At 38.5% G+C, this 24623-nt stretch overlaps 1 pseudogene; it reads left to right on the plus strand.

The window, feature by feature from the left end:
* Window positions 1-5484: 5484 nt before the first annotated feature.
* On the plus strand, window positions 5485-19618 carry LOC122241919 (annotated as a pseudogene).
* The last annotated feature ends 5005 nt before the right edge of the window (window positions 19619-24623 follow it).

Raw genomic sequence — 24623 nt, forward strand, 5'->3', positions numbered from 1 at the left:
TTGAGACCTTTTCCTTTAAGATAAGGAACAAGACAAGGATGACCACTCGTCACTTTTATTCAATGTAGTACTGGAAGTACTTACCACAGCAATCAGACAAGAAAAAGAAAAAGTTATGCAAATTGGTAAAGAAGTTAAACTGTCACTATTAGCACACATCATTATACTATACGTAGAAAACCATTAGGACTCCACCAAAAAACTATTAGAAGTAATAAATGAATTCAGTAAAGTTGCAGGATATAAAATTAATAAACAGAAATCAGTTCTGTTTCTATACCCTAATAACAAAGTATCAGAAGGAATAATTAAGAAAACAATCCCATTTATAACTACATCAAGAAGAATTAAAATACCTAGAAAGAAACTTAACCAAGGAGGTGAAATACCTATACTCTGAAAACTATAAAACACTGACGAAAAAATTGAAGATGACACAAATAAAGATATTCCTTGTTCATGGATTGAAAGAATTAATTTTGGGTGCATACTACCCAAAGCAACCTAAAGATTCAATGCAATCCCTATTAAAATAGTTATAGCATTTTTCAAAGAACTAGAATAAATAATGCTAAAATCTGTATGGAACCACAGAAGACCCCAATCTGACAAAGCAAGGTTGAGAAAGAAGAATAAAGCTGGAGGTAACACAATCCCAGATTTCAAAACACACTGCAAAGCTTTGGTATTCCAAACAGTCTGGTGCTCTCACAAAAAAAAAAAAAAAAAAAAAAAAAAAAAAAGACATATAGATCTTTTCTAGATATAGTTCTTCAAGCAAAGGAAACAAAAGCAAGATTAAACTATTGAAACTACATCAAAATAAAAAGCTTTTGCCCAGCAAAGGAAATCAACAAAAAAAAGGCAACCTACTGAATGGTAGAAGATATCCACAAATAATGTATCTAATAAGGGGTTAATATATCCAAAATATAGAAAGAATTTAAATAATTCGGTGCCAAAAAAACAAACAATCCAATTAAAAAATGGGCAGAGGATCTGAATAGACATTTTTCCAAAGAAGACATACAGATGGCCAACAGACACATAAGAAGGTGCTCAACATCACTAATCATCAAGGAAATGCAAATCAAAACCACAATGAGATATCACATTATACCTGCCAGAATGACTCAAATCAAAAAAGACAAGAAATAACAAGTATTGGTGAGGATGTGGAGAAAAAGGAACTCTTGTTTCACACTTGGTGGGAATGTAAATTGGTATAGCCACTATGGAAAACAGTATGAAGTTTCCTCAAAAAATTAAAAATAAAAATACCATATGATCCAGGAATTCCAGTACAGGGTATGTACTTAAAGAAAAAAAAAACACAATTCAAAAAGATATATACACCTATATGTTTATTGCAGCATAGCCATGTTATGGAAGCAACATAAGTGTCCATTGATAGATTAACGAATAAAGAAGATGTGATACACACACACACACACACACACACACACACACACACACCAGAATATTACTCAGCCACAAAAAAGAGTGAGACCTTGCCATTTGTGACAGCATGAATGGACCAAGAGGGCATTATGCTATGTGAAATAAGTCAGAGAAAGAGAGGCAAATACTATACGATTTCATTTACATGTGGAATCTTAAAAAACAAAACAAAGGAATAAACAAAAAGCAGAAACATATTCATAAATACAGAGAACAAACCAAAGGTTGCCAGAGGGGAAAGGGGTGGAAGGATGGGCAAAATGGGTGGAGGGAAGTGGGCAATAAAGACTTCCAGTTATGGAATGAATAAGCCTTGGGAATAAAATCACAGCACAGAGAATACAGGCAACAGTATTGTAATAGTGTTCTGTGGTGACAGATGGTAGCTATACTTGTGAGCACAGCATAATGTAAAGACTTGTTGAAACACTATGTCATAACCTGAAATTAATGTAACACTGTGTGTCAACTATACTTCAACTAAAATATATATATATATATATATATGTATATATATATATATATACACATACACACACATATATATACATATAGCAGTTAATTATAGGGGACAAATCAGATATTTATCACCCTGTTGGCACTAAACTGTCTCTTAATTTATATTAATACAAGCTATGAGAAAAGAATACAGAACAAAATTAATATAAAATCTGTCACAGTTTAAATAGTTCAAAACCATCAATTTCTAAATTATGATGGCATCCGATGAGTACTTAGCCCAAAATGCACTTTAATGTAAGTCATTTAATTAGTATTTGACATTATTAGCAAGAAAGAAAATTTTTCTGTACTAAGTAACATGTTTATTTGCACAAGTGCAACAACAATTTTTATGTTTATAGACTAAAAGTTTTAAAAATAAATGAAAAGACAAATAAAAATTGCTACAACCTCATTATTAGTACGGTTCACTCAACAATCAGTAAATGCATTAATTTGCTATTGCTATTATAACAATATCACAATATTATAACAATAGCACAACAAACTTCGTGGCTTGAAAAAACAGATTTCCTGTCTTCTAATTCTGTAGGTAAAAAATGCCGTACAGTCTCAATGGGCTAAACTCAAGTTGTCAGCAGGGCAGAGTTCCTTCTGGAGGTTCTAGAGGAGAATGTTTTCACTTGCTTTTTCCAGCTTCTAGAGGCTGCCTGCATTCCTTGGCCAGTAGCCCTCTTCCCCCATCTTCAAAGACAGCAGCATAAACTCTTCATATTGTTCTCCCTGACCACAGCTGAGAGAAGCTCTCTACTTTTAAAGATTGCTGTGATTAGATCACACCCACCTTGATAATCCAAGATTATCTCCCTGTCTCAAAGTCTTTATCATCACAGCCACATAGTTCCTTCTGCCATGTAAGGTAACATATCTACAGGTCTTGGGGACTAGGATGTATACATTTCTCTGGAGCCATTATCTTGTCTACCACAGTGACTGTTTACTGAATTTTCACATCAAACAAATTATCAAAATCAAAGATACATGACCCAGGATATAAGAATATTTACTTTTAGGGCTGCCTCGGTGGCTCAATTGGTTAAGTGTCAAACTTGATTTTGGCTCAGGTCATGATGTCACAGTTCTTGAGTTCAAGCCCCACCTTGGGCTCTTCGCTGACAGCTTGGAGCCTGCTTGGGATTCTCACTCTCCCTCTCTTTGCCCCTCTACCACTCACATGCATACACACACTCTCTCTCTCTCTCAAAATAAATAAAAAACATGTTAAAAATCTTTTTAAAAAGAATATTTACTTTTAATAATTAAATATCCTTTTTCCTTTATTAGGAAAGAAAGAAAAAAGTATCTTTCTTTGGAAACACTGACAATGATATGTAAGGTACTAACAGCATAACTGAAGGTAATTTAATGTCATAGAAGAAAATCTCAGAAACTGCAGTAGACCTCAGTTTGATCTGGAGTCTCACAGGACTGTCTGCATCACATTCTTCTGCCATCATAGGTGCCGTGAGTGGCATGAACAGGGGCTTGAGTGGCTTGAGTGCATGAACAAAATATCGCCAAATTCAGAATGCTTGATGATGAACTTTACATCCAACAAACATTCTCTTATCTACTTGAGAGTACCCTATGAGTTTATAAGCTAATTTTCATACTTCTTTGTCCCATGAAAGGTATATAGTTTGTTACTATGTATACATCATCAAGGTCAACTGGAATGATGATTTCTTTAGACACCATTCGGTGGGAGGGGCCTTCGTCTGGTCTGCCTACTCTGAACACAGAACCCTTAACCACAAGTATCAGGTTTCAATCCACCAGTTAACATATTTCTTTTTAGCAATTCCCAAGAGCTCTATAAAGTCAAGAGCAGACTAACTGAAAATGGCAAAATCAGCACTAGGCAATGGATATCAGCAGTTTACTTAAACAGACTATACACCTGCAGTAATTAAGAATTATGCAAATATAAACTGTGATGGGACTCATCCATTCAACTAATGCTCACTGAGTGCTTCCTACATGAGAAGTACTGTTCTAGGCACTAAGGTATCAGCCTAGATACCCCAGCAAACAAAAGAGGCAAAAATTCTATCCTTAAAGAAGTTTCCATTGTGCTAAGATAAGCAGTCAATAAACGAGATATACAGTAGACAGTGTTAAATGTTAAGAAGAAAAATGAGGTTGAGTGGAGGCAGGAAATGTGAGCAGTGGCAGGAGTGAGAGGTGACGTTTTAGATAGGAAGGCCAGGGCAAGCCTCACAGAGGAAGTAACAATGTTCAGTATGGACTGACAACCTTCCCTCACTAAGCAGGACTAGCCCGTTGGGGGAAATGCTTTTGCCTGAGATCTGCTCTGATTCCTATTCCTCTATTGACATTTTAATCAGATGTCACCTGCTGGTGGTCTTCTGAATCCCGTATTGGAACAAGTCCCGTATTCATCTTGGCTCATTTATGTCAGGGTGATTTGTATCATCAATTCCTGAGACTTCTCCCTCCATACTAACAGTACTAATAGTTTCTCAAAGCTTAGGCTTTAAAGTCCACTGTGTCTCCATAACATTGGCTATTTCTATATCTATTTACCAGAACATACATACATACAAGTGAAGGCATTTTAAAGAGGCACACTCTCCTCCATTGCATACACTTCAAAATACCTAGACTCTTAAATGCCTCTTTTTGGCAATATGGGAGAATTGTGTTTTAAAAGTATGGTGCATGGCACGTTCACTCTAAATCACAAGAACAGCCACCATTTCTGAATGGCAACACATGATATATAGGTGGTGTTCTATAAATATCTATGTAACTTCTCCTGTATCATAGAGCATACAGTGTAATCATTTCAACCATTCGAGGTGAGACTTACGGTCCTTAGTTTATATGCAATAAAACAGGCTGAGAAAGGTTAAATCATCTTCCTAAGTTTACACAGCTAATAGCATAAAGTCAGGAGCTCTGCCAAACTCTGGTTCCCTCTCCCCAATAAGGTGTATCTGGGGCTGGTGGCTTCATCTACGCCCCCTCCCCCCAGCAAAGGATTATCACAGTACTCCTTCTAATTCCGTCACACGGTAGCTGTGGGACATATCATTCCTTCTTGCCTTCCTGGGTATTTTTTGGTAATCTGATAATCTACACCACATTTGGATGTTAAAATGGCACTACATTAAGATTAAAAGTAAAGTGCCTGTTATTCAGAATCCTTTGAGGATGAAGCAATCTAAGTTAAAAAAAAAAAAAAGATTTTTAAATAGCTAAGCTCTAAACTTTCATACCCTAAATATAATGGTTTAATAAAAACACTTCTAAAATATACCATGAATCTGATCTCTTATATTTAGGACACTGAGTGAACCCTGGGCAATATCTTTACGACTCAGGACCATCATTGGGTCGTTAATTACTCATTGTGTCCAATATGTGCTTGTACATACAGATTCACATATCGTCTGTCCTATGAAGGTAACCGGGCCTAACAAAGTCCACTCAATCAGGAGACTCTATGATTGACTTGTCCCTTTCACATAATGGCAAATGAAATGTACCTGGCTGCCAGACATTCATTGTAGCACTGCTGCCTTTCTGCAAGTCAGTGGTGATGGCAATGAAGATGGTGATGATGACAATAACGATGATGGTAGCATTTACTGGGTGCTTGATACACGTCGAAAAGAGTATCAAGTAATTTATATAAATTTTCTCATTTAATCACTTAATAATTTTATCAGATAAGAATTGTTTCTCTTTTTCCATTTTACAGGTGAAGAAACTAAGACACAGAGAGAGTAAATAACTCTTCTCAAGTCACCAACTGAAAATCTGCAGAACTAAAAACTCATACAGGGCGCCTGGGTGGCTCAGTTGGTTGAGCGTCCGACTTCAGCTCAGGTCATGATCTCACGGTTAGTGAGTTCAAGTCCCACATCAGGCTCTGTGTTGACAGCTCAGAGCCTAGAGCCTGCTTCAGATTCTGTGTCTCCTTCTCTCTCTGTTCCTCCCCTCACTCTCTCTCTCTCTCTCTCTCTCTCAAACATAAATTAAAACATTTAAAAAACCTCATACAGCCTAATTTCAGGATACTGTTTTAACCACTACACTCTAGTGCCTCAAATTAAAGAATAAAGCAGTCTTTATATGGGGATGCTCACCTCCCAGAAAGTAATTATCTTATTCACAGTTGCCTTCTGTTTACCATCATTCAGACCAGCAAAGGACATTAGCTAATGTTGATTAGCTAATGAACCCAATCAAAGAAAAGCCCTCTGGGGCTTGTACTCACCTGGAGAGACCTACAGTGTAGTGGTGAAAAGTTTGGACTCTGGAGCCAGGCTGCCTTTGAATCCAGGCCTTTCTACCTACTAGCTATGTGACCTTGGGCAAGTTACATAACTACTCTGTGCTTTAGTTTTAAGAAGTGATACTGGGTATTTACTTCATAGAGACATTGCAAGGATTAAATAGGTTGTTTATATGCAAAGTGCTTTAAAATAGTGTGTGGCGAATATTAAGAGCTCAAGAAACAAGTTATTAGTTTCTTATCTACACTAATGGTGGGGAAAACACTCTCATTTAAAAAAATCCACACAATACTACTGTGGGGATAGTTTCTCCATCAAATTCAGCAATTGGAAAATCCATCACAATAGAAGAAAATCAGAGCACGTCATTACAAGGATTCAAGGAAGATTACACTTGGAGTTAAGCAACCTGAGATCAAATCTCAGTTCTGTCACTAACCAGAATCAAAGCTATCACTCAGATGTGCCAGAAGATGCTGAGATCTTCTGTGAGTTTGTCCTGCCATCTTGGGGCACATGTGCCTTTGTAGAAACTAGTAAATGACTTACAATGTTCAGCAAATTAGCATGTGCCTCTGCTCATTAGTCCATTCTCAGCATTTTGTATTAACATGCCCATTGTTCACAATAGTTAATGAAATACATATTTTAGATCATTTTATTTTGGTGCTAAAACTTGTACTTCAACTATTTAAAAAACTTTACCAAAATTTCTTATATAATTGTTGAGATGTTATACAAAATACAGGAAGTATAGTCACAAATTAACCATGAAATGTTCAGTATCAGGTGAATACTGTGAGGAAAGCAGAGACATGCAAGACATATCAGGCTTAAAGAGTTTGTTTTCAGTTGAAAAGACAAGACTCAGACCACAAATAGACTACTGACCACAGAAGGCGAAAGGGCCAAACAACTGACAGACATTCAAATGCTGTAGGACTGGAGAGGAAAGAAAAGTAAAAGTGAGCTGGTGAAATCAAAGTGGATTTTATAGAAAAATTGGACCAAGGCCTAAAAAGCTCACAACCTGTAAACGTGGATGCATTCTCTAATCCTAAAATAAAATTTCCTTTCAACGTGGGGGCGCCTGGGTGGCTCAGTCAGTTAAGCATCCGACTTTGGCTCAGGTCACGATCTCACAGTTTGTGGGTTCGGGCCCCGCGTCGGGCTCTGTGCTGACAGCTTGGAGCCTGGAGCCTGCTTCGGATTCTGTGTCTCCTTCTCTCTCTGCCCCTCCCCAACTTGTGCTCTGTCTCTCTATGTCTCTCAAAAAATAAATAAATGTAAAAAAATTAATAAAAACAATTTCCTTTCAATGCGATGACTCCTGTTGATAGTGACTTTGAGGAATTCTGTGTTCTGAAGGATTCTGAAGCCAAACGTGGACTCAAGGGGAAAGAATTCTATAATCGATATTAACATCTGCCATAGGGAGAGAAAGCAGGAAGAGAGGAGCATGTACCTCTACCCTTTTTGACAAACTCTGTTTGCTTCCCACACTGCTCCCTACTCCTGTTGTTCTTTTGGAGTCACTATCTACAGACCTATCTCCCCCTTCTCTTCCCCTTTTCTCAGCTTCTCTCATTCTTTTCATTTTCTCCAGAAAATAAACAGTTATTTTTTTTTGTTTACTGAAACAATTAAATACCATGTCCCATTCAATCTTGAGACTTCAGATACCCTCAATATCTTTAGCAACCCATCCCTCGCCCCTGGTTTTGCAATTTGAGAACCCAAACATTTATCATTGTGATCACCAGCACATCAACTACTTAGGTGTACTTAGGATGGGTTTTCAACATGATGAGAAGAGCATGAATGTTGCAGATTCTGATACAGAGAACCACCTGTGCTAATGTCTGTTTCCCCCAGATCCACAGAATCCATAGAATGTGAGAGCAGGAAGAGATCTTAGAATTCATGCTTAATTTCTTCCTTGTATGAAGGGGGATGATGATACCCAGGAAATCAAGTCACTGTCCCAAGGAAAACAGAAAAGTTTTGTAATGGAAACAGCTAAAACTGAGAACATCTAAACCCATAACCTTTTGAATGTATTGCTTTAATCCACCTGTTGATTCCATACCCCCCCCCCAAAAAAAACTATCTACAAGATATGCCACTTTGCTGGTCTATTGAGTCTGTATTTCTTTTTCCTGCTCTTTCACTCACTCTGCTCAACAACTTCTAGAAGGTTCTTGAAATGTATTTGTATATTTACCAGAGTACCTCTCTGAATGAGTCTTAAATCCCTAACACAATTTTATCCAAGCATCGTACATTATATGTGTCTACTTCTTGGCTCCTCAACACCTGGTATGAAGCAGATTATACTAATGACCAAAAGATTCTTTACTAAAGCTCATGCTATCTGCTACAGTGCACTAGGGCATGCCGAATTTCTGAGGTCCATAAAACTGAGGTATCGGTGTTCTGTATATAAATGATGGGTAGTGTTTTCATGAATTCATATAAGTGCTTCAAAGTAGCATTTGTTGCATCTAGATAATGCCAGGATTTGTTGGAGATTCCTAAAAATAAAAGTAACAGGCACCATTTATTAGGTACGTACCACCTGCCTGATGCTAAAGTGGGTACTCCCCATCCATTTTCTTATTTAATCATCTCAACAACCCTGAAACTACACAGTACTGCCTCCATTTTACAGACGGGAACAAGGTAGAAGCAATTCAAGAAGTGCGAAATCCCTTGGAGTGCTTTTGTGAGTAAGTCACAGATTTCTTAGACTCATTCAAATGAAATCACATTATCAATATGGCCTGCATTGTTTATTTCATACACATTCTACCATGTTCAGATTCACAGATTAAAACACAGCAGCTCTCTCCCTTCCAAAATATAAATTTTATTCAGGGCTACCTGTGGAGATAGAAAGGATGCAACTGCCATGCATTTCAGGTAGATTTTCCAGAAAAGGGGTTTGATTTTCATGTCCTCAGTCTTTTTGTGACCACAGAAGCCCTACAAATTGCAGGGCAGTCTCAGAGATGCTTCCAGGCCATGCTAAAGGCTTTTCTTTAGCTGAAAAACGCACTGATCCAGACCATGGTTGAACCTGTGACCCATCGTTTCATTAGTACTGGTTTCTAACTGCTCTAACTGTCCCAGACAAATTTACATAATTACATGGTTGCAGAATACATACTTGAAAAGCCTTCAAAGAAAACAGTTTACTTTCTGTAAACATCAGTTTTCACACCTCAAAACCGTTTCCTAGACCCTTTATTCCAAATAGAAATTGCTTGAAAAATGTATACAGGACATTTAAGTGGTTCTTGTTGAGGCTTGCAATGGGATGTTTATGCCTATTTATAAACTTATGCCATCAGAAATCTTGGTGCCACTATGGTATCTCACTCAGTCTGTCTCTTCCATTTTGATGAGGAGAAAAATGCAAACTACTCTCTTCTCTGCTCCCCTTTCACAAGGTTAGCTAGCACTTTGAGCCAGTAGCAATTGAAAGCTAGTAGCTAGAAAGTAATTTACTTCCTTGAGTCTCACTCTTCAGAGCCAGTACAATCTGAGCACATTTTTGCACCAAAGACATTAAGGGAGAATTCCTTTTCAAGTGGTTATTCTTGAATTCATTTACTTTTGACACACACAATGAAATCCCAATTCTCCTGCAGGCTGCAGTGCCTTTGTTTGCTGTTTTGTGCAGTCTATCTCCCTGCATCTTTGAATGAACAGCTGCCGAATTTCAGAAACTTGTGAGTGCTTCCTCAAGATGGACTATTACCACTAGAACTTGGCCAGCTAATGATTTTTCAATCACCATTTTGCTGTTTCCTTTTTAGAAAGACTGAAAAGTGACAGAAGATTCTCAATTTTGAACAGACTTCATGAGCATTTGAATCCATGGCAAGTACACTTTCAAGTAATAAAACTATTTCTGATAAATGGCACTAACAATGTTTGTAATGTGATAAAAACCTGAAACAGCTCTTCAGATATGTAGAAGATATTCCTGTTGGCTAGGGGCCATTTTAAAAGCCAGGGGCAAGAGAAAAGGTGAATTTGCATTGCCCAGTGAGACTGGGATCTCTAACAAGATGGGTGACAAGTTTTCTGTGGGATGAAAAACGCAATGATGTCAACCACAAACACGAATTCACAGAAGCACCACAGCTAAGCAACCTAAGAATGTTAGGATGAGATCGGGGGCTCTCTGTTTGAGTCCCGTCACCTACGTGTACGCTGATTTTGAACAATTTCTTGAACTGCTCCTTGCCTCCATCTTCTCATCTCTAAAATAGGGATGATAATAAAATGCTTCTTTCATAGAACCGCTTGAGGAGTAAATGTGCTAATATCTTATTCGGTCTCTTCCATTTTGATTAGGAGAAAAATGCAATCTACTATATTCTCTTCTAAAATACTTACACTATTACATGGCAAATAGTAAATGCCAAACACATTTTACTTCCTATATATGAAATTGGAGGTCACCTAGAGGTTTAACCTAAGGTGCACTATAGCAGTGGACTGGTTCTATTATATCCGATCTTGTGCTTATGCCCAGTACCTGTCCATTTCAATACAGAAAATAAAAAGCCACTCAGCATGATTAATCAATCCTCTTGCAACTGCGACCAGCCTGGAGAAATACTTTTGAAGAACTACAAAAAACTGGCAGACTTTTTCCCCCTCTTATCTTTGACTTTTTCAAATAAATCTCTTTCAGTGCATCCTTTTCAAATGTTTTACCTTCAAAATATATCTGTTTCCTTCTTGTTCTCAAATAGAAAACATATTTGCAGTACTGGATCAGTCATGTTTGATGATAAAGTATATACATAAAGCCAGAAGATTTCTGCCATTTAAACTGGTATCTTAGTACTTTAGAGAATCTGAATAATTATAATCTCAGTCTTCAACATTCACATCTTCACCTGAAAAATGTCAGCAAATGCAATAATAATGTCATTATGCCATAGGAATTGAAAAAAAAAATACTCTCCAGAAATTTGGTATGAATTTAAATTGCTGGAGGTACGAGCAAGTGTTTTCTCCTTATACTTCTTTGAGGAAAAGCCTCCCAAATGGGCAGAACTGAAGACAAAAGGTGCCACTAGGGCAGGCCGGGAAGAGACGCTTTCCAAAAGCTTATGCCCACGGATATGGACATGCACATTCAATACATACAGGCATTCATGAGCAACTATCAAGCAGGGGCATCTGGTAGATCAATCCCCCCCAACCCCCAGTGAAGCTAGCACAGGAAATGAAAATGCCTCCCCAAATACCAGTGTGCCAGAAGACATAATGAGAAAGAGGCAGATCTAGACTATGAAACCACAACATCAAAGGCAAATTTATACTAAGAAGATTAGATAGGCAGATTTGCATCCAACTAGTTTCAGTCTGAAATAAGCCAACGTGGAAAAAGATTTCATTTTCAAATGTCCATTACAATCTCAGCTAAGTGCCAAGATCACCTCTAGAGAAATACAAAGAAGCATAAGCCATAAAGGCACATTTTTCTCTTTTAACCCAACAGTTTCACTCTGAAATCAGTGAAGAAAAATAAGGCAAGCATCCAAGATTCTCACTCTCATATAGTCACTAAATAAATATACATTCAGTTCCTAGAGTGGGAAAGGAATCATCCAGAATTATCGTTTCATAATCCACTAGATCTACATTTAAAAACTTAGTTACGCTCTGCTTAAATGTTTACAGGCAAAAGGAAGATCGGATTTTTTTTTTTTTTTTTAAGATTCTGACTTGAAACTGTCCACTACAACTGCTGTAAACCTGCAAGAGTCATGGAAATTGAATCTTAATTCAGTGCATAGTAACTTTACAACCGTTGGGTGTTAGGAACTAAGCAAGAGAAACAGGTCAAGGGGAGTAAGACTGCTAACTCAGGGGAGTCGGCGAGTCGTACTAGAGAGAGCCACAGGAATACTTCTGCAATCCTCCAAATTACTGAAGCCAAGCCCATCGTGTCAAACAAGGCTGTCTCTCCCTGAGAAACAAAAAAAAAAAAAAAAAAAAAAAAAAAAAAGAATAGAAAAAAAGTTGCAGAGTAGACAAAGACACACGAGAATGAAATTGGAAGTCTTCCGATGGCAAATTATTAATACCTTCTCTTTGAGAAATTGCAAGCAGGCAGAAAAAGGTCTAACCTGAAGAGAAGGATCAAAGACGGAAATAAAAGCTTTGATGCCCAAGTTGCTCTGTAGCCCCCACAGCACTGTGAAGCCCGGGAGTGCAGCCAGGAAGATTGTTAACTCAAAAAAAAAAAAAAAAAAAAAAAAAAAAAAAAAAGTGCGGGATGAATTGGTACTTAATCCCTGCGAGGATACAGGAGTGGTATTAGGTAGTGATTAGCTGCTTCTGAAATTTAGTGAGGCCATTTAATTTGAAGCTAGGTATTTATATTTCTTTAGATTTTGCTCTAGAGTTTTTACATCTTTCAAAACATATGCTAGGGGCGCCTGGGTGGCTCAGTCGGTTAAGCGTCCAACTTCAGCTCAGGTCACGATCTCGTGGTCCGTGAGTTCGAGCTCCGCGTCGGGCTCTGGGCTGATGGCTCAGAGCCTGGAGCCTGCTTCCGATTCTGTGTCTCCTTCTCTCTCTGCCCCTCCCCTGTTCATGCTCTGTCTCTCTCTGTCTCAAAAATAAATAAACGTTAAAAAAAATTTTTTTTAAAGACATATGCTAATGGTGGTGATTAGTCGATATGAATGTTTCATTTGAATAAAAAGTGTATTTCTCAAAAGAGAACATTATCGATTGGGTCATGTGAATCAAGTGGAACGAAGCTACCCATCCCAGGAAAAGCTAGCTGAGGCTGCTGAGACAGCCACAGCCTTGCTGTGCTGTTCAGCCTGGGACAAGGACCCAAACTGCTGATGTAATGGCTCAAAGAAAAAGAAACTGCCTTTTAAGCCTAATTTTGCAGACTCACACTTAAAGCTACACAGCAAGGTAAATAAATTTCTGATCACTCCATTAATTCACTCATTCAACACACACATTTAAAGCTCAGTTTGTTTCAGGCCCCTTGGTGGGAGCCAGATTCAAAGATGCTAAGGTTGGACCTGGCCTCAGAACTGCCATCTATTGATCACAGAACCTCAGACTTTGAAGTGATCATAAAGGTTGTTTTCTTCCCCTACTAGTCAGTGTTAACTTGGCAAGCCCCTTTATTTCAATCCTACCATGTGCTCAATCATAATCTAGTTCTGTATCTTCAGCAAGAGGAAACTTGATACCTCCCTATTTAGACAGTTATTCCTTTTTTTGTTTAAGAAAAAAAAAACAATATTAAAAAAAAGTTAGAGTTGGGCTCAATGTCATGTTCCTAAATAAACAAACAACAGAAGAAATAATCATCTTAATAAAGCCTCTGGATTCGATTTCATGCATTTTCTTTTTGCTTAGCAAAACTGTGTGACTTGGCAAATGGCACACATACATTCTCTTTGTTAATGATCAGATATCAAAAGACTGTCTTTATGTGAAGGCCTGTTTAGAATCACAATATTAAGTCTCACCTACTGATTCCCAGATGGTTCCCACAGGTAACATTTTATAACAGAGATAAGTTGAAGCCAGAAGGAGCCTGATGTACTTTAAAGCCACAAAGAAATCTCTTGAAAGTCTGCTTTCTGTCTGACCTTACTTCTTCCAGGACTCAACAGGGCCAGGATAGTATAGACTGTACTCTATACAACAGGGTAAGGAAGTCAGAAAATACCATTTTGAACAAAGAAGGAATGTTTTGATATAGTGGACCTTCAGGTAGGATCAGGACCACTTTTCCTGATTTTTGAAATGCTGTATGCTTGCTGCTATTGCCACTATTTTTCTTGAATGTAATCTTTACTATTCCATTATAATAAAATACAATTGATCCAGAATGGTCAAAGACAGTCTCATTCTCCGAAACAATTTAATTACCTTAAGGTCACATACATTTTAGAAGGATTTCAAAATATTTAAAAAGGCAATAAAACATTTATTACTAGCTCATGCCAAACAACATATTGTTTAAAGCTTCAGAAGGCACTTAACCATTTCTCTTCACCACCAAGAAAATTTACTATTTGGAGCATTTCACTTTTCTGGCCAAAAGATCTGCTGTCCAAATGCCTGGTACAATGACTTGTTGAGTTAATGAATCAATGAATGCATGCATGTATCAATGAGTGAATATGTAATATCTCCAACTTTAAGTATCATCATGTCAGTGACTTCATTAAACTTCATTTTTTTTCAGTTCATGCAAAATCTCACCTTTCATTTCCTACTTATTAAACTATTAGATGTGTTCAGCTTTAATTTCTTTGTTACCTAGCTTTTCTTATTTGTTAGCTGACTATGAAGGAGACTTCTTCACCGTAAAGTATAATATTTGCCCTAATGCATTTATAAAATTTTAATCCTGCTTGTAATAAACATTTTTTTCAAGTGACACTTGTAAATACCATGTTTCCTTCTTTAATTGTGCCATAGTCATAAAGTGGGACTATCTAAATAAGAAAAACACTTGATAAAGGAAAAAAGACTTTGAATTGCATTTTTCAAGACACAGTCAATATATTAACTTCTATGTTTCTTACAACAGCACATTAGTCTTAATTTCCATTTCCTCCAGTAGAAGTATAATTTGCTTCCTTTCAATTTTAATACCCATTATGCTCTCTCCTTTTCTTGTATCCTTTTGCATTATGGCTTCCTCTACAGGTGCCATCAGCATTTATACATAATTCTCTAAGTTAGCAATGAACTTACCGTTAAGATTATCCAATATTTAGACCTTCTCTACCCCACTGCTAACCATACATTTTTTATTAATTTTTTTAATGTTTATATTTATTTTTGAGACAGAGAGAGACAGAGCATGAGTGGGGAGGGGCAGAGAGGGAGACACAGAATCCGAAGCAGGCTCCAGGCTCTGAGCTGTCAGCACAGAGCCCGACGTGGGGCTCGAACTCACGGACTGCGAGATCATGCCTGAGCTGAAGTCGGACGCCCAACCGACTGAGCCACCCAGGTGCCCCTCTGCTAACCATACATTTATATAGTCAAGGCATTTGAGCCTTTCATTGAGCCTTTCATTTCATTTGAGCCTTTCACTGAGCCTTTCATTGTACTTTTTTTGTTTCTAGGTAAGTGGAGATTATCACAGTTGATGTGTTATTTCGGTATTTCCTTCTTTGTATATAAGAGCATCCCAATGCCAGCAACCACATGCTTTCTCTATTCTATAAGGGAGTCTTGGTCCACAGTGGACATTTATTCACATTAGGACTAAAATGAGAACAATATTTCTCTATGAAACTCCAAGTGAATGGCAAAGAAGCCACAACAACCATATATGTAGACTGTAGGGGGAAAACAGTTCTAGTTTTCTCTTCAGGTATTCCTGACATGTTCTTCAGCCAGCTGTAATATATTCTTGCTTAATTCACAGATTTATTTTGACCCTTTTCCAAGGTTAGATGTAATATAAGCATCTCAACATTGCCAGCAATTGTAGTATCCTGGAGAAGATTATTTGCGATAAATGAAAGATAAGCAGGGGTCACTAGAACTCACAACAGAACAAAACATATCATCTCTTCTGTCAAAATGGAAAAAAAAATAGCCTTTACTTGAGTTACACAACTAAACCTCCAGTTGTTAAATATTCTTTAGCATGTAGCCTTTAAAACCATTACAATGACTTCAACTAATATCCATTCAAAATGCAGGCAGTCTCTTAAATCTTCAGGTCTCTTGCACTTTAGTCTCCTACTTCCCACATCCCCCAGTCTCCAGCATTGTTTAGAACTAACAGATTATAAAAATGTTATTTTTGCACTTGCCTTCTGTGGTTTGCCATCTGATTCAATAAATGGATGAGTTAAGCCATTACTTTCAACCCACTTAGGCAATCCAGACACTATTGTTTTTCAGCAATGATGAGGAAAGCCCTCATCCAGTACCATCCCGCACAACTGAACAGCCACAGAATGCTACTTAATTCTCCACGTGCCCCACACTCACTAGGAAGCAGAACAAAGACTCAAAGCACTTTATTTTTGAAGGAGAAAAAAAGTGAGAAGAGACTTTTCCTCTGACAGAGTTTAGCCAGCTAAGTTGGAGGGAACAGTCCCCACAAGAGATTATCCTCACTTCTGACCCCAACTGCAAGGTCAGGGGGTTCCCAAAACCACCCTTATGTGCAATGACTTGTTAGAAGGACTCACAATAATCACTCAAAGCTATTACATTAAAATTGGCCAGGGGTATCTGAGTGGCTCAGTCAGTTGAGCGTCTGACTCTTAATTTCGGCTCATGTCATGAACTCACGGTTCATGAGATTGAGCCCAGTGTCAGGCCCTGCACTGACAGTGTAGAGCCTGTTTGGGATTCTCTGTCTGTCTGTCTGTCTGTCTCTCTCTCTTTGGCTCCCTGCTCTATCTCTCAAAAATAAATGAATTAATGAATGAATTAATAAATGAATGAATGAATGAATGAATAAATAAATAAATAAATAAATGAATGAATAGAATTGGCCAAGGAAAGAAGTGAATAGGGCAGAGTTGGGAAGTACCACAGTGGAGCTTCCAATGTCCTCTGTAAAATCAGAGCATGTGACTTCTCTGGCATCGGCATGTGACAACATGTACGGACTACTGGACTGCTGCCAGTCAGGGAAGCTCAGCTGAGTCCCATGTAAAGAGTTTTTATTGAGACTTCATTACATAGACATGATTGATTCACTGATTGCTCACTTAGTTGATCTCAAGTTCCAGTTTCCAGCCCCTTTGGGAGCAACCTAAAACCCCTACCGATGTTGTTGGTCTTTCTGGTGTGGCAAGAACCTCAAACTAAGACTAGCCAAATGTGTCCAGCGCTCACCCTAAGTCATTTGTTAGACTATCCAATGACCCAAAGCCCCTGTCAGAAATGACATTACAAGGGCTGAGAGATTACTTCCCAGAAACTGAGGTCAAAGTGCAGAACTCTTTTTGCCTAATGTTAAATTCTTTCCTGCAGATCTTCACCTTTTCATTAGCCTTTGATTTGGGGCATTTATCTCAATGGTAAACATACTCATTATGGTTGTAACTATGCCCTTAGGCATTCCGAAGGCCAGGGGAGATTTATTTAATAAACTAGAGATTAAGAAAGCTAATTTATGCTTTATGCCTGGAGGTGAGAGAAGGGAGGGCGGGGGGCATAAAATGCAGTATGAAGCCCAGTTGGAAACACAGACTTTGGCATTATGAGCTTGAACAAACATAGCAGGAGTTCTTTCCCTCATTGGCAATAATGAAGGAGTGAACTGTCACCAACTACTACCACTTGCCTGGCAGGTGGCAGACACAGCTGGTTCTGCACCTCTGAGTGGAAAGAGCATGAACAGTAAGTAGTCTACACAGAACATTTGGAGGGATTCCTCAAAACTCCCCCTACAAGATCGCCGCATCTGCTGACTGCCAGCTCTATGTCACCACTTAGGTGAAGCACTGTGTTTTCACTGTTAAAATACAAATATGTTAAACCAGAAGTCTCCATGAATACTTTAGTTTGAGGCTGTTTACTGGGGGAAGTAATGGAACTAAATTCTGATGCATGAAAGGGAGAAAAGAGAAAATTTTGAATTATGAAAACTGCATGGAGGCCTAAATGGAAAAAGATGAGAAAGAATTAAAAAGGGGCCCTACGGGCCTGTGGCAAGCCCTGCTGACCCCCCAGGTAGCTGGGCGACAATAGCATAAAACACTAGAGTAACGATCTGGGTTGAAATCTTGGCTCAGCTACCAACAAACTGTGATTTGGACACATCAATTAAGCTTCCTGAGTCTCTGTCACCTCGATTCTAATTTGAGAATAATATGAACTCCCTCACAGAGTGGGTGTGAGGCTTAAATGAGATAACATATGGGAAAAGCACCTTGTTAAATGTGGTTTTTTTAAACTACTATGTAAGTATGTTATTATTAGTTGAGCAGATTGGAAAAATAGCTTTAGCTTTTTGATATCTAATTTTGAGATATATAGATATAGATATAGATATAGATATAGATATAGATATAGATATAGATATTCCCCAGAGCAATTGAGTGCTACAAAATAATAATGCTTCAAGCATATTAATAAAAAAAATAAAAATACTTCAAGATAGTTCCATAAAAAGGTCTATATAGTCACATGGCTCCAGAATACACTGGCATCTAGACAGTCTTTTGAGAGAATCACAATATACATTACCACATTGAAGGTTCTGGACGCCCCTACAAGAATGAACCCAATATTAGGCTGTTTGACATAGAATTTCCCAAACTGTTCCAAAGACAGAAACGACCTTTCCTCTAACACTTCTTAAAATTCAACTTGGGGGGGGGGGCAGTGCCTGTGTGGCTCAGTTGGTTAAGCATCCGACACTTGATTTTGGCTCAGGCCATGACCTCAAAGTTCATGGGATCAAGCCCTGAGTCAGGCTCTGTGCTGACAAGCATGGAGCCTGCTTGGGATTCTTTCTCTCCCTCTCTCTCTGCCCTGCCTCTGCTCATGCACTCTCTCTCTCTCTCAAAATAAATAAATAAACTTTCAAAAATCCAACCGAAACAGTGATCCAGAGAATAAATTTTGAGAAATACAGCTCTTTTTTATGGTACCTCGGAGGCAACAGTCTGCTTTTAAGATGAAGCTGAACATCTTTCCCAGCTACTGGCTGCCAGAAACTCATTGAAGTGCATGGTGAATGCAAACTTGATACCTTTTATGAGAAGCCTATGGCCACAGAAGTTGCTGCTGATGTTCTGGATGCAGAATGGAAGGGTTACATGGTCTGAATCAGTGGTAGTGACGACAAACAAGGCTTCCCCACGAATCAGGGTGTCCACCTGCTGCCAAGTAAGGGGCATTCCTGCTACAGACCAACGAGCACCGAAGGAAGACAGTGCGAATCTGTTTGGGGTTGCATTATGGATGCCAATCTCAGTGTTCCCATTTCTGCACTCACTGGTACCACTGTGCCTCACATCTCCTGGGGCCCAAAAGAGCTGGCAGAATCCGCAAACTTTTCAATCTCTCCACAGAACATGACATCTGCCAGTATGTTGTGAGAAAGCCCTTAAACAAAGAAGGTAATAAATCTAGAACCAAAGTACCCAAGATTCAGTGTCTTGCTACTCCATGCGTCCTTCAACACACACATCAGTGTATTGCTCTGAAGAAACAACATACTAAGAAACATAAGGAAGAGGCTGCAGAATATGCTAAACTTTTAGCCAAGAGAATGAAGGAAGCCAAAGAAACACACCAGCGACAGATTGCCAAGAGATGGATGCTGTCTTCTGAAAGTTTCTACCTCTAAGTCCAAGTCCAGTCAAAAATGAGATTTTCCAAGAGTAACAGATAAACAAGATCAGACAGCAAATACCGAAGCAACATTTGTTTGAGACACACAGTAAAGCAGACTATTCATGTTTAAAAAATATAATATTAAGGCATCATGTTCTATACATCCAACTTTTCACTATGCTTGACCAGTAAAGAAGAGGATGCCTTGCACAGATGCTCCTGTTGAGAACAAGGTCCGAATCTGTGTAGCTAAATCTCTACCTTCAATATCATGCACTCTCAATTCTCTTGACGATCAATACTCTCCTCCATTTGTGTAACCTAGAATTTGATTTTTATTTTGCATTGTCTTTCTCTTGTCTTCTATTTTGCCTCTTTCAGGAAATGTACCCTTAAATCACTGTCGAAGAAGCCTGTGATCATTTTACTGAGTACCCAGGACTGTTTTGTCTGGAGAACAGCACTGAGGTAGCAGGCCCTCCACATGCTTCCTCCCATCTCCTATCCCCACTGGCCAAATCCAGACTCACTCAACTGACCTGAGAGCAAGAATCTTGGAGAGAAGCCTCATTTTTCTTTACACAACATAAGACACCCTAATCACTTAAAGGAATTTTAATAATTGATTATCATACAAGTAGTTTCTAACATTGACCAGACTAAACTCTAGCAGAAAAGAGTGAAATGCTCCATTCCACCTATAGCCGTTACTAATAGACTTCTATTATAGATTAAATAATTTATGGTTTCAAAAAGAACTAAGAGTGGGGTGCCTGGTGGCTCGGTCAGTTAAGCGTCCAACTCTTGATCTCAGCTCAGATCTCAGTCTCAGAGTTGTGAGTTCAAGCCCCGTGCTGGGCTCCACATTGGGCATGGAGCTTATTTAAAAAAAAAAAGAAAGGAAGAAAGAAAGAAAGAAAGAAAGAAAGAAAGAAAGAAAGAAAGAAAGAAAGAAAGAGAAAAAAAGGATAAACAAAACAAAAACTAAGAACTGAAGTTGCACTACCCAAACCAAGTGATACATTCCCTAAGGTCTACCAAATCTTCAAATTCAAATGTCAAGCAAAAACTCATCTACACTATTCTTAAAAAAAAAGTGAACCATATTCTGCAGTAGAGCATGTTAACTTTTTCTTATCCAGGATTTCTTTTTTCAAACTATGTTCATCAAGTTCCTTAAGAGAAAATAGGACTTAAACTTGTAGTCAAAAAAAACAAAAAGAGGCAGTTTTTTTTGTTTGTTTGTTTTTTTGGTTTTTTTGAGAGAGAGAGAGAGACAGAGAGGAATACAATGAGCAGGGGAGGGGCAGAGAGAGGAGGAGAGAGAATCCTAAGCAGGCTCCGCACCATCAGTGCAGAGCCTGATATGGGCTTGAACTCACAAACTGTGAGATCATGACTTAAGCCAAAACCAAGAGTCACTCAACCGACTGAGCCACCCAGGTGCCCCTCTTGGTTTGTTGTTGTTTATTTGTTTTCATAATAGCCATTCTGACTAGTGTGAGGTGGTTATCTCATTATGGTTTTCATTCACATTTCCCTGATAATGGGTGATGTTGAGCACCTTTTCATGTGTCTGTTGGTCATTTGTATGTCTTCTTTGAAAAAGTGTCTTTTCAGGTCCTCTGACCATTTTTAATCAGATTGTTTGGCTTGGTGCTGAGTTGTGTAAGTTCTTTATATATTTTGGATATTAACCCTTTCTTGGATATATGATTTGCAAATATATTTTCCCATTCAGTAGGTTGTCTTTAGTTTTGTTGATTGTTTCCTTTACTATACAAAAGCTTTTCATTTTGAGGTAGTCACAGTAGTCTACTTTTGCTTTTTTTTTCCCCCTTGCCTCAGGAGACATATCCATAAATACGTTGCTAAAGGTGCTACCCAAGAGATTACTCTTAGGAGTTTTAAGGTTTCAGGTCTCAGATTTAGATCTTTAATCCATTTTATTTTTGTGTGTGGTATAAGAAAGTGGTCCAGTTTCATTCTTCTGCACGTAATGTCCAGTGTTCCCATTTCTTTTCCCCCATTGTATATTCTTGTCTCCTTTGTCAAAGATTAACTAGCCATATGGGTTTATCTCTGGGCTCTCTATCCTGTTCCATTAATCCATGTGTCTATTTTTGTGCCAGTCTCAGACCGTTTTTATTACTATGGATCTGCAGTATATCTTGAAATCTGGATTGAGATGCTTCCATGTAGCTGTATCTTTAAAACACACTTTACATATAAAATGCCCATCTTAAAATCTTCAGTGGCATTACACATCTGAGGAGCTGCAGTCCAAACTATTTAGCTTGGCAATAATGAGTAGCATGGCATTAATCTACAGTCTTATTTGCCACAACTTTCCAAGTCTAACTCTCTACCATGACCTCATTCCTGTGCCCCTTTTAAGGTATTTCTGACAAAACATTCAACATCATTCATTATAATGATTTGTTTTCCTGTCTCCATAACCGGAATACAGACTTTGCGATAGTACAGCCATATATTTCTTACACAGGTCACAGTCATTCAATACATATGTGTATAATGAACAAAATTTTAAATGAAAAGAATCATTAAGTTCATACTTTTTGTAGGAAGACTTTTTTCTCAGCATACTGATCAGGTCTAAACACTAAAAAGTATAAATCCCTTTTAGAAATGTGGTATCAACTACCTTTTTCATAAACAAGAAAGTGTTATACACTTTAAAGAAACAGCATCACACAGTGGTTGAAAGGACAAAATGGAGAGCTGGACCGCCTGAGTCCACACCCTGGCACCATCATTTGCTACTTGTATGATCCCAGCTAAGCTCCCTACCCTCTCTTTACTGCAGGTGCGCCATCTGTAATAGGGGGCTATTAATGGCACTTACCTTATAGGACTATTGTATTAAATGAGGCAACATGCATGAAGCATTTAGGACAACATCTAGTATGTAGAAAGCATGATTTATGAGTTAGCTATTACAATCATTATTACCTACCTACAATATTTTCTAGTACATCATTAATTACACCCTATAGAATCATATAAGCCTCAGTTGCGCTAGGTCATTCTCCTGTAAGGTCGTCATATTCACAACATCAGGAAATTCTCAGGCAGTCTTTTTTAAATTGCATCTTATGTTTACTAACACTAGCCATGCAAAGCATACCTGCAAGGGTGTATTAGTAAAAGCACTTTCAATTTTTTTAAGTTTTTTAATTTATTTTGATAGAGACAGAGACAGTGGGGGGGGAGCAGAGAGGGAGAGAGGGGGAGAGAGAGAGAGACAGAGAGAGAGACAGAGAGAGAGAGAGAGAGAGAGAGAGAGAGACAGAGAGAGAGAGAATCCCAAGCATGCTCTATGCTGACAGCACAGAGCCCAATACGGGGTTCAATCTCACAAACCATGAGATCATGACCTGAGCCGAAACCGAGAGTCAGACACCTAACCAACTGAGCCATCCAGGCGCCCCAGTAAAAGTACTTTTAAAGCTGCTGTGTTGAAACAGTGTCAGAGTAGTAAATTTTCTGCATGGATTCCAAAGAATAGAATGCCTCATTAGTGGGCTCACAAGAAGATGTCAGATAGTTATTGCTTTACTTCCCTCATAAATGGTCTACCCGTCCCTTCACTGCACTTGTCCCAACCCCTATTCAATACTGCCATATCTTTCTGTCAAGTTATGTGAAGCAGAATGCAGTCACCTTAATACAGACTTGCTACAACCCTGTTGAGGGCTTAAGGCTCTCACGCAATGCATCTTTGTGGGGAAAACAAAATAATACTGAGTTTTACACTGCCAGCTCATGCTAAGGACACATATCAATATATCTCCATAATATAACCTGTTCTGTTTCATACGGTTGCCTAACAATGCTCATTTAGGACTGCAGATTAGTAAGTGTGTTCAATTAATGATTTTGCATTTTTTCCAAATTAAATCTCCTTCCCACACTAATTTTATAATTCAATTAAAAATAAGTCATCAAATTTCTTAGCATGATTTGCTCTTTATAAACCCCCTGCCATTTTTTTCTCCATTTTCATTGTTTCAGTAGGCCTACTGCTGACACGAGGCTGTGGATTAAAAAAAAATGTTTTCTAAACCTCCTATATTAGTTTGCCAGGGCTGCTGTAACAAAGTACCATAAACAGGGAGGCTTAAGCCTCCGAGTGTTATTGTCTCACAGTTCTGGAAGCTAGAAGTCTGAGATCAAGTTGTCTGCAGGGTTGCTTCCTTTTGAGGGCTGTGAGGAAAACTCTTTACCATGCCCTTCCTCTAGTAGCTTGCTAGCAGTCCTCGGCTTTCCTTCACTTATAGGTGCATCACTGCGATCATCTCCCCATGATATTCTCCCTATGTACATGCCTCTGCCCAAATTTCCCCTTTTTATTAGGACACCAGTCATATTGGATTAGGGGACTGCCCTGCTCCAGTATCATCGCACCTTAACTAATTACATCTGCAACATCCATATTTCCAAATAAAGTCACATTCTGAACTACCAGGGATTAGGATTTCAATATAGAATTCCCAGGCAGGAAGGGGGGACACAATTTAACCTATGCCACTTCCCAAAGTCAAAACGCTCTTGTAGACAAGTCACTGCAAAAATCCTTTGGTCCAACTTCCTATCCACCAAGAACAGATACATCATGCAGAGAGCTCACTGGACTCCTTGAGGAACCTACTGGTTGATTCCAAACCACACCTGTGACCCAACACCTAAGGTTTGCTCAGACTTCCCACAGGATAGGAAGCAAAGCAACAACAGCAGCCTTTTCCTCTTCACACTGTGCACTTCCTCTAAAGATTCTCAGAGAATTTATAGTCAACCAATGGAAGTAATGCTTGGACAATGTTTTCCAAAGTACAGATCACATGCATTATCACATAGACTCTCACAAATGACAACCTAGCAGACAGGCAATTATGTTGAATATTTTTATAAAGGGACCATGACTTGAAGGTTAAGCTTGTAGGCTCTGAAGCTAGAACACATGGATATGTATCTCATATCTCCTGTTACCTGGTTGTTTGACCTTGGACAAGTTTGTAT

This window comes from Panthera tigris, chromosome C2 (assembly GCF_018350195.1).
Source record: "Panthera tigris isolate Pti1 chromosome C2, P.tigris_Pti1_mat1.1, whole genome shotgun sequence".
Classification (NCBI taxonomy): Eukaryota; Metazoa; Chordata; class Mammalia; order Carnivora; family Felidae; genus Panthera; species Panthera tigris.